At 32.8% G+C, this 18,407-nt stretch overlaps 1 long non-coding RNA gene across 2 annotated transcripts in view; it reads left to right on the top strand.

Annotated features, from left to right (window-relative positions):
* The window catches only part of LOC149791912 (uncharacterized), a 40,144-nt gene that overhangs the window by 17,181 nt on the left and 4,556 nt on the right, over positions 1-18,407 (top strand). Inside the window, exon 3 of one of the 2 annotated variants that reach the window (XR_016423435.1) lies at positions 4,796-4,874. The exons of the other annotated variant lie outside the window; for it this stretch is intronic. This is a non-coding gene — a long non-coding RNA (uncharacterized LOC149791912). The remainder of the gene's footprint in view (positions 1-4,795; positions 4,875-18,407) is intronic. 2 annotated transcript variants of the gene reach the window in all.

Genomic DNA, 18,407 nt, shown 5'->3' with positions numbered 1-18,407 from the left:
GTATGTATATATTTTGTTTAGTTAATCTCTGTTAATTTTGAAATTCCTGGCTTACATTGTTCCAATCATCTTTGATGCTTTCCGATTAAGTTTTTAACTATGGTTTCGCAAACTTCCATCGCCAGTCAGTTAATACAGGATGTTTTGTAGTTATCTATAAAGTATGAATAATTTAAACATTTGGAAGAGGTATGTTGGACTAGGCGAGGCATTTGTGAATACAGAGACAAGTCATTGCTTGTCCCATCTATGAGATCTTTCTATTACATGCATTTATATTACTTGTTCAAAAAACCGACCGAGAGATGGAGGGGGCGAATTGTGTATCTCCAACACGTCATTGTCATGCACAACGCACAGCAAAGAATATAGGAATGCTTACACATATATAAAGGCCTAGTGTCGGGCAGGCCAGACTCTACCGGCATAGATGATTGCAGATTTTTGTCTGGGTGAGAAAAAAACAAACAAACGCCAAAACAAAAATACCTTGCGCTGTTGGATTATCTTTGTCTCTTTTTTTATAAGTGACTGATATAATCTGTGTAATACTTCCCATATTGGTCAGTTTTTGGCCATAGGACAGAGTCTTATAAAATTGATAGGTGTTAAAAATAACACTCAACGATTTTTCAACAATCACTTAAATACCTACAATTGTAAGTTTTACATGGTTTTCTGCAACTTTTCAACGAGAGCAAATAATGTTTTCGGTTCCTGAAGCTTATGCTATTGTTCCGCTGCTTTAAGTGGTGATAAATCATTTATTAATTAGGACACAATTACACCCTAGGGATTGGCACAGTACAAAATGGCCACTGTATACATCCATTGTTTATTCTTGCATGCGATGAAGAGAAGGCTCCTGAGGATATTCCAATGAATTTCAATGGAGCAAAGAGTTACTGCCCTTTGCAGTCCTTCACATCAGCAGATATATTTTGATCTTATCATTTAAGGAAGATCAAAACGTCATAATTTATAGGACATTAAACAGACGTTAGGTCTAAACAACTAAATTGTAACTGCAACCTTATCAATAACATTTTCTTCACCTTAAATGTGTGAATATGCCCGCTTTGTTTGTTAAATTAACTTTGTTATACGTTGCATGTTGATGAAAACAGACATAGTCAGAATGACATAAGGGAAATCAAAGCCAAATTTTGTTCTTAATTTGACAATGTTAATACAAACCAAATTTTGTAAGCCAGTATTTTGTTATGTAGACATAAAAGTTTGAATCCTATTCTGTGACTGTACACACAAAGTCTAAATCATATTTGGAAACTGTCATACAATTCTCAGCATTGCACGGAAAGCCTCGATCCCGTAAAGGAATACTCGTCAATATTTTAACTTGGGGTAATTAACTGGAAGTCAAAAACTATTCTCTTACGGGTCTGCAGAAATTAATGCCTCGTTTGTGCAGCAACAAACACGAATGTTGGAATGCTGTATATTGGGTCACTGAACTTAAATAGAAAACCTTTAAACCAAGATTCTTTGTGTTTTTCTTGACAGATATTCACATCACGCGAGGTATTTATCTACTCTCACTGAAGTTACAGTCTTTTCTTCATTGGCTGTATTATTGTAGACTTCTACAACAAACATAGAAATGTCAAGCACATTTGCACCAGGATTTCATAATTTGTCGTCCTTCGAAGTGCAAATATGATGAATGTACGAAAGCGATTCTAACCAATTTGAAAAATGCAAAAGGAAACAACAGGAATTCTAAAACTAAATACCAGAAGCGTAAGTTTGAGTTGTTATAGAAAAAATGTGCGTGGATACCAGTAATAGATTTCAGAAACGTCAATAAACTTGTTCCATTTTATAAAATGGTTGATCGTATGATACCAGACTTTTGAACGAATTTCTGCACCAACGATTGCTCAAAGTGTGAGCAAGAAGTATTCTAGAAAAGGTTTACATTTTTAAGTAACATTTTGCCGTTTACAGCTAACAAAATATTGGTTTCACTCAACTATTGAAAATAGAACAATCTACCTCACAATATAAGAACTAGAGTTCTATATCTATCTTCCAAAAACAATGGAAAAAAAAATTAAAATATGTTTCTTGTTAATACAGCGAAGAGCTTTTGTAACGGTTGGTTATCGACCAATGAATCTGGATATTTTTTAAAATTGTTGATTGGATATTACGTTTATTATCTGATGATCTTATTTCCATTAGGTTAGTGATATAATATGGAGAAATGTCATTCAAAAATTATAGACGTGAAAACAATAAATTCAAGGGTGTCATAATATACATTTTCATAATTATTTGGGCGAGCCTTTTCTGGAGTTTGTTAGTCCTGGAGAGATTATAAGTGGATGTCTTTCTCCATATTGTACAGCCGTAATCTGTCAGCTGGAACATATACCCCGAAAATAATTTCAAATAACTGGTGAGGTAGACATTTCTATAGTAATTTTAAGAGAGTTATTCTTTTATTGCATATATATGTTATAGATATGTACATTCAAGCTAAGATGTTGGTCAATGTAGATACCAAGAAGGTTTTGATTTCTGACCATAGACATGTCTAAGCCAGTTTGAGGTATAACTAAATCCATGTTAATAGATAGGCTTTGCCTTGTTCCGAATGTCATACATTTCGTTTTAGAGACTCAGTATGCATTATGTTTTGTTGGAACACAACTAATGTATTGTTGAGGTCGATTTGAAGCCCATTTTCAATGGAGTCAAGATAGTTACCGGATTAATGCAATGCAGAGTCGTCAGCGAAAAGATCTGGGTTTTTGTGGACTGGATACAAGGCTAAGTCTTTGATGACCTTAGAAAAAGAAAAGGCCCTAATATAGATCCTTGAGAAATACCAATCAAAATATCAATCGATTCAGAAGTATATATCAGAATCAAACAACATGGGGTCCGTTCGTGAGATACGAAGTGAACCAAGTAACTGCGCTTGAGGAAACGTTGTAGGCTGATAGGTTTTAATGAGCACAGAATTGTCAACTAAATCGAATGCTTGATTTTTAAAATCATCGAATATTGAGCCAATACATTTTGCCTGATTCCATGGGTAATATCATTGGTCTCTACTCTTTGTCAATGCAGTTTGACATAAATATTTATGTTTATGCAAATAACGTATAAAAGACTCTTTCGTATTTATGCAGACATATTTTAAACAACAGGCATGGTTGAGTTGAATTTTATTGCCATTAGGATAATAGTTTGCAGATTGCTGGTAATATGATAATGGAGTAGGTGCATTGGATTATCTTAACCAGGATTCAGGATTATATGTTCAGAAATCAGCACCTACATTGACAATTGGGAACCTATATATAAATTAATAAATATAAAATCGAGTTTACACTGAGAGATACAAATTTTATCACAAAGTCTTAAACAAGGTGCTTAATGCTGATGCTCTCTCGTGATTTGTATACCACCAATTTAATATAGTTTTGAAACTGTATATTTTGTATTTGCAATGGCTATTCATATAGCTAGTCAGTTAGTTCGTTTGCCAGTAGTAGTAGCAGTAGTAATTGTAGTAGCAGAAGGTGGAGAAGGTCTTGTTGATTTAGCTGCAGCAAGTCAATGGGTGCTATAATTGTCAACACTTTTGTTTCATTTCCTGTATTTATTCTGACTGTTCATCTGTTGCATTCTTCACGTTCCATCATGATGTGTGCATTGACTGGTATTATACATTTTTTATTTTGTGTTTTAAGCGTTTTTAACGAGTGGTATTTTCTTCTAGATCTGCATTTACATCTCCTAGTCAGGCTTCATATGAATCCCGTTCATCGATGATAGGTGATAATCTCATCCTGGTCTTAAATGTACCTTGAACCGGGCTTGTTTTGTTTTTAAAAATGTTTGGAATAATTTACCTATAGTAATCGATTATGTCAAACGTTTTGTAACATTGATTGAACATTGGAGGAAATGTTTGGTATGAATGATACGTTTTTGGAAAGAGGTATTTCCGAGAAATTTGTTGTATTTTGTCATAATAAGTACATTTTCCAAGAGAAAATAACATGACAGCAAGTAGTAAAGTGATACATAGTCGCGTACGATAGACAAATTATCACACATCAATTATATACTCTACTGAAATCATAAGGATGGCATTGGTAATTATTATTCCTCGTGGAATTGATAAGTAAAATTCATCGCTTCACCGGATGTTCAGTCTGATCATGATTGAAGTTTGTATTTGCAGCTTACAATAACCTGTGGTATTTCACAAATATCCTGTGATCAAACTTGATGGAAAAGACTACATCAAGCTATTGAAGGATCAATCAGAAAACCGAGAGAAAACTAACAATCTCATCGACGTATAAATAATTTTATAACAAGACAATGATTGACGTATTAACATCTGTGCACTCTTTGTAAATTATGCTAGATAACATTTCCTCTTAAAAGAAATAAATGGATATCAGTAGATCCATATTTAATGGCTTTACGTTTTCGTAAATTGCTTCTCATTATATGTAACTTTATCTCAGCTAAAATGGGTGTTCTAGATAAAAATTAATCATGTTTAAACCTGTAATTTTGTTGAGGACAGTTCGTTATTGTCATCTTATTTCCGTATGTGCAGTTTTGGTTTCCAGTGGACAAGACCAATCCTTTTAAACACCAGTTTATCAGTATCATTTTAAATATTTTAAACTGAAATTTACTTTCTTCGTAAATGTGCATAAAGGTCGTGGGGTTATGCATGCCTTCTGTCGCTTTGCACATCATTAGTTTGATGTATGTCGTTATTTTATTATTTCTGTTTTAGATCACCATTGTCACTACCAAATTTGTGTATCCAACAATGCCAGTTCCAGCTGCTGTGCAGCTATCTATTGCGAACCCACGTGAGTTGAAAAAAATACAATGAAAATATTTTTGCAGTAACGATCTCAGACCAAACGAAATGATAGCCTGGTCCTTATCAAAAGTCTTGACCACTTACACATACTTTGTAATATGGTACGCAAATCACGTGTTGCCGAGATTTAAGGTGGATATCTTGCTTGACTCCAATCTTTAAACGAGACGGTATATTTAATTGTATAGTGATGGTCCAGTGTAGCCTTGGTTCAGTGTAGTCCTGAGCTAGTGTTGCCAGCTCTGAAAATTAATTTGGCTTCAATAAATACTATACAGTTACATTCTCATTAGACACGTAATCTTTATGACGACTTTCAGTTTTGGATGCAGACAAAATGGAAGAACAAATTATTACCATTTCATTCTACATTCAGTAATAAACAAGTATAAATCACCAGAATAGAAACTTTACGTGTAGTTGACCAATTGTAACAATGCCATTGACAACGTGTGGAAAACATGCTCACCATACAAGTCATAGAAAGAGTACATTCAATGCCAGATCGTATGTCTAAGTAATGATTTTGTATCAAGAGATTGCTTATATTGTAAAAACAGATGGATGCCTTTGAAATACTATTCCGTCAAATATAGGAGTTTGGCAGGGTTGCGTACCTATGCTCTTCAGTGTCTTCCCAAATTATCTGTTTTAACGGGATAGCACACTTGACGCTGACCCCTTCCTGTGTTTCGCTGATGATGTGATATTGATGTCTGCATCCCAGACAGCTTTTCGAAATAGTCCAAACAGTTTGTCAGAATTCTGCACCAACCGAAACGAAATGGTCACATAGAAAAGACAAAGATTTTGACATTTAACGGTAATATGAAGGTGGATTACAAATTATCAATATATTTTAAGTACTGTTTGCTTCTAGTTGTGAATGAATATAGCTACCTAGGCCAGATAATATGCACCTCACAAACTTTCAAATTTGATATTGTTAATTTATAACGTAAGTCGCTTTGTTCATGATACAACGTAACTATTAGCAATGTTGCTCAGTGGTCACTGTGCGGTACTTGCGACTGAAAGGGTGCAGGTTTTGAACCCTTTAATAGTAACAGCTGGGGTCTGCAACCGTTGCAAGGTGAAAGGCACTTTACTCCAATTGCATCGGCACTAAAACTAGATGTGTTGTTGTTCCATAAAAAAAAAAAAAAAAAAACTAAACAAAACAAGTAGTCGTATTGTTACAGCTGATGGTAATCCATCTAACATTTCATTATATATGTTTAATAGTGTATCGAAATAAATGTATGAGGCAATTGTTTGGGTTACATTTGTACTCATATGCATAAATATTTATCTCATTTTAAATAGGATAAATTAATTTGCAACCTAAAGAGCAATGAGACATCCAAATCTGTTCTGCACTTATAACGCAGTTCGTAACCTGGGTGCATTGAATTATGACAATATATCTACTGACTGTAAATATCGCATTCATCACCTAAGCAAAACATCTCTGTAGATTGTATGTGACAAAGTGTGATAGCATGTTGTGTCCGGATTATATTTAAGTTTGTTCTATGGGGCAATGCAGTAAAATACCGTCTGTGACAGCACATCTAAACAATTTGATAATTGTATAGATTGTTTGTCATTCCACTTCATATTATTTTGAATTGGACACAATTCAAAGAAAAGTCCAAGAGGACGTCGTTTGTCAGTAATGAAACATCTGAGAACTCTCAACAGATGATACTAGGAAAATATATGCATTTTGATCTCTTCACAAACAAAATTGTCAGTATTCATAACCACTTCAACTACTTCATCTTTGTTCTGTATACTCTGTGTCTCTTTTCAAATATTTTCAAGAGATTTAATTTTTGGTCATTTCACCTGGTACAGAAAGATGTTATTGTAGGTAACAAAAGAACATCGCATCCATTGGAAGTAGTATAAATGAAAGTAATCATTATGGCATCTTTCTAATTGGGTGAGATACAAGTATACACTGCACATTAATCAGACAAATGAATTTAAGGGTAACCCTAAAACTTGCAAGGAGCAAGTCTTGTGATATTGACCAGAAGTCTTATGTAGCAGGTGTCGTTGATAAAACGGTTTCTCTAATCTTTAAGGTTTTTATAGTAAACAAAATTAAATTAGTCATCATAATTTTACTGGCATCATTATGTAGAAAAGACCTAAAATAATAGTAATAATAATAATGATAATAATAATAATAATAATAATAATAATAATAATAATAATAATAATAATAATAATAATAATAATAATAATAATAATAATGATATTAGTATTATTATTAATACTATTATTTTTATTGTTAGTAGTAGTATTAGTAGCAGTAGCAGCAGCAGTAGTAGTAGCAATGTCAGTTATATTAATATAACATATTTATGTATCAGTATTATATTATTATTATTATCATTATTATTATTATTATCATTATTATTATTATTATTATTATTATTATTATTACCACTTTTATTTTATGTCACTCGAACATAAGTGAAACTGAGAAAGTGTATAATTTGACACACTCTCTTGTTCTTTATATATATATATATATATATATATATATATATATATATATATATATATATATATATATATATATATATATATATATATATATACATATGTATATCTATATATACACATATATATAGATATATATATACATACATACATATATATGTATATATATACATACATACATATATATATATATATTATAAAGGCATTATTATTCATATTTTAAAATAATCGCTTCTTATGAATCGCATTGCGAGTGAATGACAGTCTACTCATATCGCGTGCTGGCATAGCTATCTTGCAGTCAAGGTATGACCTCATTTAGCCTTTGAAACCAGCGAAGCAATATGATTTTCAACAGACAAACTGTTAAATCCAGTGGATGCGACACGCTAGTCCCTCAAAAGGTTGATAAATACAAATATGCACGTTTTTTTTTTCCTAATACGTAAATACAGTACGCATGCGCACTGTAACATATACCATTACTTCTAGGCTTTGATCAAGGGGCGAATAACGCGATACAATCTGAGCCGTAAACTGCAGAGTTTTGTTAGCTCCGCTTCTTTGTGATCATGTGATAGTTTGGCTGGTTTTATTCCGGCATTTGAAAAAGAGTGACATTAATTGGGGCACATTACATCTGTCTCCTTTTTCACGTACCCTACGAAAGCAAATTTGGCATCCACTTCGAAGTATAAACTAGGTCAAACTAATTGGCTAGGCTATAGTCGTGGTAAAAAGTTACAATTCAGTCTACCGCAACAATGTTGTACATACATATTACATCACATATTTCATCCGTATTGCCTGACATTTCCCTCAGCCAACTGACAATATATCTGTAATAAATTAATAAAACTTTTCAAAAGAGAAACTCGGTTTAATAGAAAATGTTTTGTTTATGAGTTGATGCAGTTACTTGGATCATGACGATTTGTCAATGAGGTTTTGTAAAGGAAATAGTCGTATTTTTCCGATTTACGTTTCCTTATCCTTAATTTCAAGAATGAAAGCAGAGCACAAATCAAAATAAGAAAAAATAAATAAAATAATAGGTAGTTTTGTTAGAAAATCTCTCCTCAGAATGGCTCATGTCTTAGAAGAATATAAAACATTCAACCATACAATATTAACGTAACAAATAATTTGTTTTGAATAACTTTCTTTCAAGTTTTTAAGCTATCAACAAACTCTATTCGACATTTGCGACTTAGAAGTTGAAACCGCCCGATACTTGACTGACACCGATAACTCTCCTTGGCAGGAGTACTGTGTAATAATAGACTGAAATATCGCCACGGACAGTGTACTAAATTACCCAGAGTGAAGACTATTTTAATATTCTTTATTGGAATATAAAGAGTCCCGTTGCTGGAAGAAAGTACTTGGTAAATGTAAGAATAAAGACGGATATAACAAGAAACTGTTTCATTCTTTGAAAATTTTCGGCGCAACAGAGGAGATGGGGGAGAGGGAACTTCTCAGAAGAATATAAACAAATCTAAAATATTTTTGTGCATTTGATCGTTCATCAGTTAAAAGGTATAAGCACAATGGTATTGATATGTACAATATAGACCTTTTAGGTGAGACAAAGGTAATCGTTGAATTAAAACGAATGTTATAATTGTTAACTTTCACGTCCTATTCTGCATTTTTGTTGGATTGTTGCATGCTTTACTTTCTTTGAAAATTAAATGTTCGAAACAGTGATCTTTCTTTGCAATCAGCACCCGTATTTAAAACTTATTTGCATTCAATATCCCGACATTTTGCATATCAAAATAGAACAAATCTTTCTTCATCAATACGTTTTACACATAAATATAATTATTGTAACATTTTGTTTGACAGGCTTTATGGATACGAACATGAAAGATTAATAATTATCATTACGGGAGAAAATAACCAGCATTACTAAATCTTATTTCAAGACATGTCTTTAGTGTATGTCATTGACATATGTGTACCGAGTTTGTCATTGACTTATATGTACGAGTTTGTCATTGACATACGTGTAACGAGTTTGTAACTGACAAATGTTTAAGGAGTTTGCTATATACAAAAGGTGTTTAACATAATTTGTTTTCATTATTAGAAATCACAGTGAAATTTATAGAAAACAGTATTTAGCAGCTTAATGAGTACAACTAAAGAATTGTTTTTAAAGATGGTCGATGTTATAAATAATCGTGTTCGTTATCAGAATGTCATGACTGGATTGAGTTTCAAATTACTATACGTTTTGATTAAGGTCTAGATAACGACGTTGCACCTGTTCGTAAAGCAGAAGTTTGATGAAAGTTTATCTCGCTTATCTAGGGAGCACCTATTAACGCAGGGTCGATAATTCGGATAGGAATTCCAAATCTTCAACGTGTGTTTTATGTTTGAAGATACGAAAACCAGTTTTTCGTGAACCTCCCAACAGAGGGTTTTGAATTTACTAGTTTATGTTTTCAATTAGTACAGATTTTCTATAATTGACTGTGGCGTAAACTGTGAGTATTGAATCAAATAATCCACGAAAATAGAAATGACGTATGGTGGAGAACATGTGATGGTTCTAGTTATATAGATTATAGTTGTATAGCTTACATGTTTTATGTTTTATGTGTTTTGTTCATTGCAAACCAATTTAAACGCGTTTCCTATTCATAAAAAGTGTATGTTACCTTTGTAATTATTTTCGTTATATAGCACAGAAGCAGCGGGCGCTTAAACTACTCCTAATACTATTTTCTATCTATATTTATCCTTTCTTGTCTGGGACATGTTCCTATTATTTCGGTTTTCCTTTATTCCTTCAATCTTGCAAGATTAGTTTTTCATCATCATATGCGATTTCTATGGCAGAATGAACGATAATCAGTTTATTGTGGATGATTTTGATTTTTGGACCTGGGGAGTGTCCTTAGATACCAGTAGTATTATACACTGCATGCATATATTCCATTTAGCAATCCAGATAATATAGGTGTTTAATCCGAATTAAAGAAAAACAGAAGAAATTCTTTTGTATGAGGGCCTCAAGGTATGTATGTATGTATGTATGTATGTATTTATGTATGTATGTATGTATGTATGTATGTATGTATGTATGCATGTATGTGTATGTATGCATGTATGTGTATGTATGTATGCATGTGTATGCGTGTGTGTTTGTGTGTGTATGCATATGTCTTTATGTATGTATATACGTGTTTATGTGTACGAGTGTATGTGTGTATGTGTGTGTACTTGGTTATTGTGAGTACTAGTGGAGATACCCTGTTCTGTACATATAGCTGGTTAAACAAAGTCAGGAACTGTATGGTTCTTACGCTTGTAAAATAAAAGCCACGAGAAAAGAAAATCGAGTTCATTAAAAGAGATCCCGTCTTTCCTTGAATAAGAACTACACTATCATGCAACGAAACAACTTCTTTGAATGAGGTTCGTTGGAGATTCTAACACATATGCGAATGTAACGTGATTGGTCGAACCTCAGAATTTGCGTCCCTAGCATCTACGTTACACTGTCAAAACGTATGCAATAGTTTGATGTCATGGCATTCCTTTTTATTTATTTCTACACAGAGTAGTTAAGTTTACAACGTTTTGCATTAATGTTTCTAGATGTATTTACGTAGTAGATTTTTAAGTATTGGGAAACATTAATCATAGGTTTGTCGTGGCAAACACCCATTTTACGTGCGACACCGTCGCAACACGACTTATTAAATCCTCCGTTGCAAAATTGCTCTTAGCCCTGAACCTTAAAGAGATGTGTTGCAGTTTTCACACAGTGTATCGTACATACCTTAGAAAAACATTTTAAATCTTTGATGTTACCTGCTGTGCATGGACATTCATAAGTCCATGACTATTGGATTGCATTTGTCCATGGCGAGGTTCAACAATATTTGTTAGAAATATATATGTTACATTATTGTTATTAATTCACTGTTTTAGATTAGACGTTAGGGCGGGCTATATGAAAATTCAGAAGGGAAGAATATTTTCCGGTGTTTCCGTGGTCAGGTGCAAAACACGCACACACGCGCACTCACACACACACGCGCGCGCGCGCACACACACACACACACACACACACACACACACTCTCACACACACACACATACATACATACATACATACATACATACATACATACATACATACATACATATGAAAATCTTTTGCTTGTCTTGTACGTATTCTGTTTATAACAGGAATGATGTGTATTAGTCAATATGTCCGGAAAGTAAAAACAGATTCCTGTAAAGTTTATCAACTTTTTGAAGGTAATATAAGTAGTCGACAAATCTGATGCATGCTGAGTATTTCTACTTAAAATTGGCCGAAGCAGCTGCTACGTGTGAATGATATAAAAACAACACGAAAACAACAAAACGTAGAAGTTAAAATAGATGCAAATGCGAGGCGTTTTAATGCACTGATGCTTTTCCTAAAACATTTGCTTTTCATTTTAAATCAAATAAGCCCTTTTGTCTGTTATTCGCGTATCATGGCGTACACTTTAAGGGCTCTGATAAAATAGGTCGATCTTCACTTAATTACGCTAAAGAATGTCTTGTAAAACGTTCATAAATGTTTTGAATTATTTAATTTCAGCAAGAACTAGATCTATGATATTAACCAATATCCAGATATTAAATTTCATTTTCATTCAGTGCTATCATTGACGAATATACACAGAGTCACAGCCACGAAAAAGAAACTGACGAGTAATTACGCTTTACAGTCAATTATGGAATTAGATTCACACTCAAATACATAAAATAAAATTACAGCGCAAAATTATGATATACAGTCAATAAACAGTTTGGTTCATATTCAAAATACAATTTTTTATTAAAATTGTAAAAATATGCAATACGATAAGTAGAATAATTATAATAAAGTTTAAATTATATAAAAACGGATGGAAAATTATGCTATTAAGTCAACAATCAAATAAAGTATTTTTGCTCGATGCCATTCCATATTTTAAGCTCGTACTTGATATATGAAACGTTGATGCTACATGATTATTTAACTGTCCCTTTATATATTTATTTTTCCTTGCATGTTTTGCATAAACAATTCAATGTAAAAGACGCCTGTCAAATTTGCATGTCTAAAACTGGAAATAAGGGTGATCTCTTCAAATGGTAACTTGGAAGATGACTTAAATTTTCCAAAATATATCACAAGAACATATCTAATTTTCTATCCGTTTTCCACTAATATATTTATAAAATAGAAAGTAGGTAACGACTGGCTATTCTAATCTTTAAAGGCAGTACAGTAAATGTCCCCAGTGCGTCTTATTAGGAAAACTTATCAAGGTTGAGAAACGAAAGATTACCTCAAGCTGAGTCTGAAAAATCGCATGAATATTGCTTTTCAGTTACCATAACAGTATGTGATTATTGTGTTGTTGCCTTGGAAAGAGGACAATATATTTTCAAAAATTTCAACGCTTGAACCTAACGACTGACCTATTTTTTCAATAAAATATTCATTCTCTTGATGGTGGGCCAATATTTCATCTGTGCAGACAAGGCCCTCTTAAGCATGCAGTTAAATGGGCTACAATATTGCTGGACGTAGTTAATTTATTTGACATGTATTGTGGTGGGTGAAATAGCTGTTCAATAACATTACTATCAATTACAAGTATGAGATGTGTTTGCGAAATTTATGAAAAAAGAGAACAGACCTCACGTGTGTGTTGTTTAAGTGGGCAAACAATTTATATTCACTGATTTGATCGGACAAAGACTCCTATAAGAACACACAGCGAGATTTTTTATTTCGGGATGAGGAACATTGTTCTCAGCTTTAGACAAATTAACATTTGTCAGTAATATAGCAGATCTCTGTTTCTCATAGATTCTTGAGATTTAAAAAGGGGCGCATGTATCAAACATTAAGAAAAATAACTTTTTTCATTATTCAGAATTTCATGTTAATATTCGTAAACATGGCATTGCTCTGTCTTCAAGACCTGGAATGCTATATGGCTTTGTTATCTTTTGAAGGGTTTCAGTGAACTCCAATCTACAATGAAAACGTTTGACCAGACAGCCGTGAGCAGGGCAGTCTTAATATTAAATAAAATTACGAACTCTTATTGCAAATAACCGAACAATCGCTTGACTTCCATCTCTGTTTCATCCAAGTGTGGTCGAATATCGGGAAATTGCAAGGAAAGTTCCAGTACCAACTATTTCGTTTAAAGATTGTATATGTGCACGACGAAAGGATTAAAAATCTCACAGTTTATCCAAATGTAATGTCTAGCAATATTTAAAATTCGACAGGAGCGATTCAGTTACATTCGAATGACATATTGTAGTGGACAACGCATTCCAATAAGTTAATTTTTATGTAGCGAAAACAATAGAATCCTTTGTACAAAAATGCATCTGTTATATTGCTATTACCCCCACCCCAAAGGTCATAATACTTTGTAACGGGAACATAAATCTAGACATTTTAAGAGGAACACACACAACTTAGGTTTTTAGAGTGTAACATTGGGTCTGTGTAATGCACAGATTTAAAATGTTGGTAATTCCTACTAAATCCTCTTTTAAACTTTCTAGCTTCGATCTAATTTGACCGAGGACATTGAGTGAGATCGCATTATCTCTGCTTTCAAGTATTCTTCTACTGGTGACGTTTTATGACATGCGGGGAAACTGTCTCCCAGAATCTCTATTTCCTGTACCCTGAGGGGAAGGAACACGAGAAATTGTGATAATCCGGTTCAAACGCAATTATTCTACTATATTATTCATTTGAATTTGAAACTTTCAGCTAACAAACCGATGATTAATCTCTTGCCACACTTAATTCGCAGCATTAGAAGCATCACTTTCAAAATGATTTAAATGATTTTATTGAAAAAATCTCACTTTTGTTTCGTTCACGTTTGCCTTGTTTCTAGTTTTCTTTCTTGGTTGTTTGCTCTTCACCTCCTCGCCTTTTTATCATTTTATTTTAATACATATTGGCATGATGATGATAATGATAATGATGATGATAACAAAACAACAACAACAATAACAACAACAATAATAATAATAATAATAATAATAATAATAATAACATTAATAAAAATTCCTAGCATTAGCGAGACAAAGATAATCAAGTCTATACAGGCGAAAGAAATTAAAGAAACATTATCGAACTTTTGCGTTTCAACTCACCAACATCATAAAAAATATAATGTTTATGTTCATAATGTTTAATCCATTATCTGAAATGTCCTCAGTGTTTAAAAGAAACGGGTCAGTTTTGATTCTAATTCGAATATCGCAATAAAATACAAGGCCTTTATAGCGGTAAGAAATTAATCCGAGCTTACTTCCGGTTCACTCATTTGAAGTCTTTTAATCTATCCTCAGCTCTTCCGATTGTCATATACACATCAAGACAGCTTGCCACTGAATGATCTCGTGCAATGTTGAACTTCTGCAGTATCATAGTGCATCACTTAAAAAATTAAATGATTTAGTTAATATATATCCCACTTTCTGTTCTAAGCTTCTTTCTTTTCTTCTTTCCTTTTCCTATATTGCTTACTGTCATCCTCTATCTCTTTTCATTACACCTGCCAAAAATGTTTGCTGACATCATGATGATGATGATGACGATTATTATTATTATTATTATTATTATCATCATTCCCAAACATCAACTTTACTAAAATAGATAATTTTGAAAAACGTAACAAATGAACGGTTTTTTTAATAACATTTTTTGCTGAAATCACCTAACGTCATCTACCATTACATTTTTTCATGGCATATTTATGATCTTTAATCCATTATCGAAAATGATCTCAGGGTTAAATTGAAACGGGATATCTGGATTCTAATTCAAATATCGCAATCAAATGCTTGGCCTTTATAGCGATAAGAAATGAATCCGAGCTTACTTCCGGTTCACTTATTTGGAGCCCTTTAATCTTTATCGGCATGTTCCATCAGCTCTTCCGATTGTCATGTCTACAGTCAGACAGTTTGCATGATCTCAATGAAATACCAAACTCAATTCCTTGCTGGTTTCTCTGAGCCATTAACATAGCGTAATTAAACCTTTTCTCTTTTTGCGAACTACCTTTCAATACGTGAAGTCCAATAGTTGATTGACATGACAGATTTTATAGGAACATTGTATTTTTAATGATTTCCATAGAAGATTGCATTTGAAATGGAACTGCTTCTGTTGAGTCCGTATTCATTATGTCAGTAGAATATGTTATTGTAAACAAAGCGTATATTTGGTATAGTAGCTCAACTGTCATGAGGTGATTCACTTATTTATTTACCTTAGTAAATGCAGTTGAAAATATTGTTTTACATTGATTTCCTACTAAAACAGGTTACAAACTGGAAGTTAACAAAATTTAAAAGATGTGAATGAGGTACAGAAGCGTAAAAGAAAAATAAACATAGATAGCAAACAGACATTACATGTTTCGTAATATAGAACCGAGAAATGTGTCATGCACGTTTAAGAACTTAAACATTTTATGTGTATACATAGAGCTGGACCTTAAAATATGCTTTTTTTTCCCCAAGCATTTAACATTTTGGGCTTCAAATAATTTTATTTTCTCAGATAAGTCCAAACAGACAGAATGTAACTGATCTTTAAACATGTGAATACCATACATTGTTCAAAACAGCGGGTTTCAATCGCAAGGTCATACTGGCTTATTTGTGTGTCAGAACTAACTCATTTTCACCATCAGCTGGTCTGCGTTGTTTTAAAAAGGATCCCGTCTTTTTCTGATGTATTGACCAATAAATTATTAACTCCATAAAACACAATCGCGAAATACTCGCGAGAAGGAGGACGCGTTGCACGATTTACGACCCAAAATCGTCGTAGACCAATTTTCTATCGCTAATTTAGTGCCGACTTAGCCCGCGGTGTCTCTCTTTCTCGCTTATTTCGTATCGAATTTTCTCTAATCAGAGAAACTTTGCTGATAATATTTGTTCCGTTTTGTATTTAAATAACAGGGAAATAAATCATAGAACGATAGTGATTAGAATGACTAAAATGTTTCTGGATACGTTAAGTGTATCGGCTCTAACTTTCCAGGGAAAAATCTGTCGACTTTCCCATTATACGGCGCTGTTATTTCGGAAGCCCGGTCAAACCAGCTGATAGGTCATTATTTATGACTAGTATCCCATATATTATTTTAACACTTTAACTCGATGCTCTTTTTTAATAGAAATAATGAGTTTTTTTATCTTGCGAAGAAAAGTTAACCAATATATATTTCTAATGTGGTCACATCTATACTGTAGATATATTCCAATGATACACAGGGATTGGTTGGTATTGTAACTGAGCTGCATTTTACAGCTTAATTGGTACGGAAAATAAGGTTAGTCTATCTGAAAATACCCAGTCTGAATGACTGGAAATAACAAGCGCAAGACAAATGTTTAATTTGCAATTCAGAAAAGAAAGTCTTAATTAAGACATTTTTGGAAGGCTTGCTATTTATGAAATTGTAGATGTACAGCCCATCCCCCAGTCTTTTTAAATTAAAGGAATCTCTTTTCCTATAACCATTAAATGGGTTCAAAATTATTTAATTTCATTCTCTGATAAAGTCTTGTATGTATGTATGTATGTATGTATGTATGTATGTATGTATGTATGTATGTATGTTAGTATCAAATAAGCATGGTTTAAGTTGAAAAGTCTGCTACTTTGAAGTAAATTTTATTTTTCGTTAAATCAATTAGCTTTAATGTAAACCGATGTACAGTTAAGCTAGAGTAGTACGGGATCTAAACCGTGGTAAATTTATGCCAGAGAAGTTCTATATTTAAACTGAGGTACATATATGCTAGAATAGTTCTGGATGAGAGAGAGAGAGAGAGAGAGAGAGAGAGAGAGAGAGAGAGAGAGAGAGAGAGAGAGAGAACGTTAACTATCAAAAAGCCATTTACTATTCCTGAGAGAGAGAGAGAGAGAGAAAGCCATTTACTATTCCTGAGAGAGAGAGAGAGAGAGAGAGAGAGAGAGAACGTTAACTATTAAAAACCCATTTAATATTCCTGAGAGAGAGAGAGAGAGAGAGAGAGAGAGAGAGAGAGAGATTTTGAATTTTATCTATTCGTTATATACCATCAAAACTGGTAGTCAAGACTTAAAACGGTATGAATTATAGGACTTGAAGGCTTGTAAACATAACAATCTTTGTAGGTTAGTATTACACATGTTTAAACGTATAACGATAGATTGACTGAATATTTATTATTGTTCATTCGTTGTTCTTGAGTTAGTCTATAAAATTATCTGATAATTAATCAATTCATTGCGACTTTAAGTATTTAATTTAAGTTGTCCGTTTAATTATTTTGCTGTATTAGTTGTATTTTTTTCTTTCTCCTCGATCATTTTCAGAATTAGCGTGACGTTTCTTTTCAACAGGAAAAATGAAGCAATTATAAATTTATCTTTATTTTAAACATATTGATCATAAATATTTATAAATAATTGATCGATATATTTTATTTCTAGATTATTGCCTAGCCATTTGAATTGATTCTTCTTTAAGATTTATTTTCAAACCATAATTATTTGAATGTTGCGTCACATTGGCATATCGTTCAGGTCCCTTTCTTCCATTGACTTTTATTATACCGTCAAGTTATCTTTCTTGATTGTCAGTTGTATTTAAAATATATAACAGCGGATGCTGATCTGCACTTTTATCGACTAATGCTTGCAACGTTCTCGTTTATATTTCATATCCTAATTTGTGTGCGGTAAATTTCTATGCATATATTTTATAGATTTACTGATTCTTTTATCTTCATGGTTCAAGTGGCTGGCCAGAGTTATTCTTTCGTAATTGTAAAATTCCTAGAAAGTTACAAACCAACATCACACACCCACGAAGCAACACTCACCCCCCCCCATAACCCCAAAACAAAACAAAAATGGTAAAACAAAACACCAATAAAACTATATA

This window comes from Sinohyriopsis cumingii, chromosome 9 (genome assembly GCF_028554795.1).
Source record: "Sinohyriopsis cumingii isolate HCF-2022 chromosome 9, ASM2855479v2, whole genome shotgun sequence".
In the NCBI taxonomy this organism is placed as follows: domain Eukaryota; kingdom Metazoa; phylum Mollusca; class Bivalvia; order Unionida; family Unionidae; genus Sinohyriopsis; species Sinohyriopsis cumingii.
Note: the sequence above shows the minus strand (reverse complement) of the source record. Positions and strands in the feature narration are given on the sequence as shown.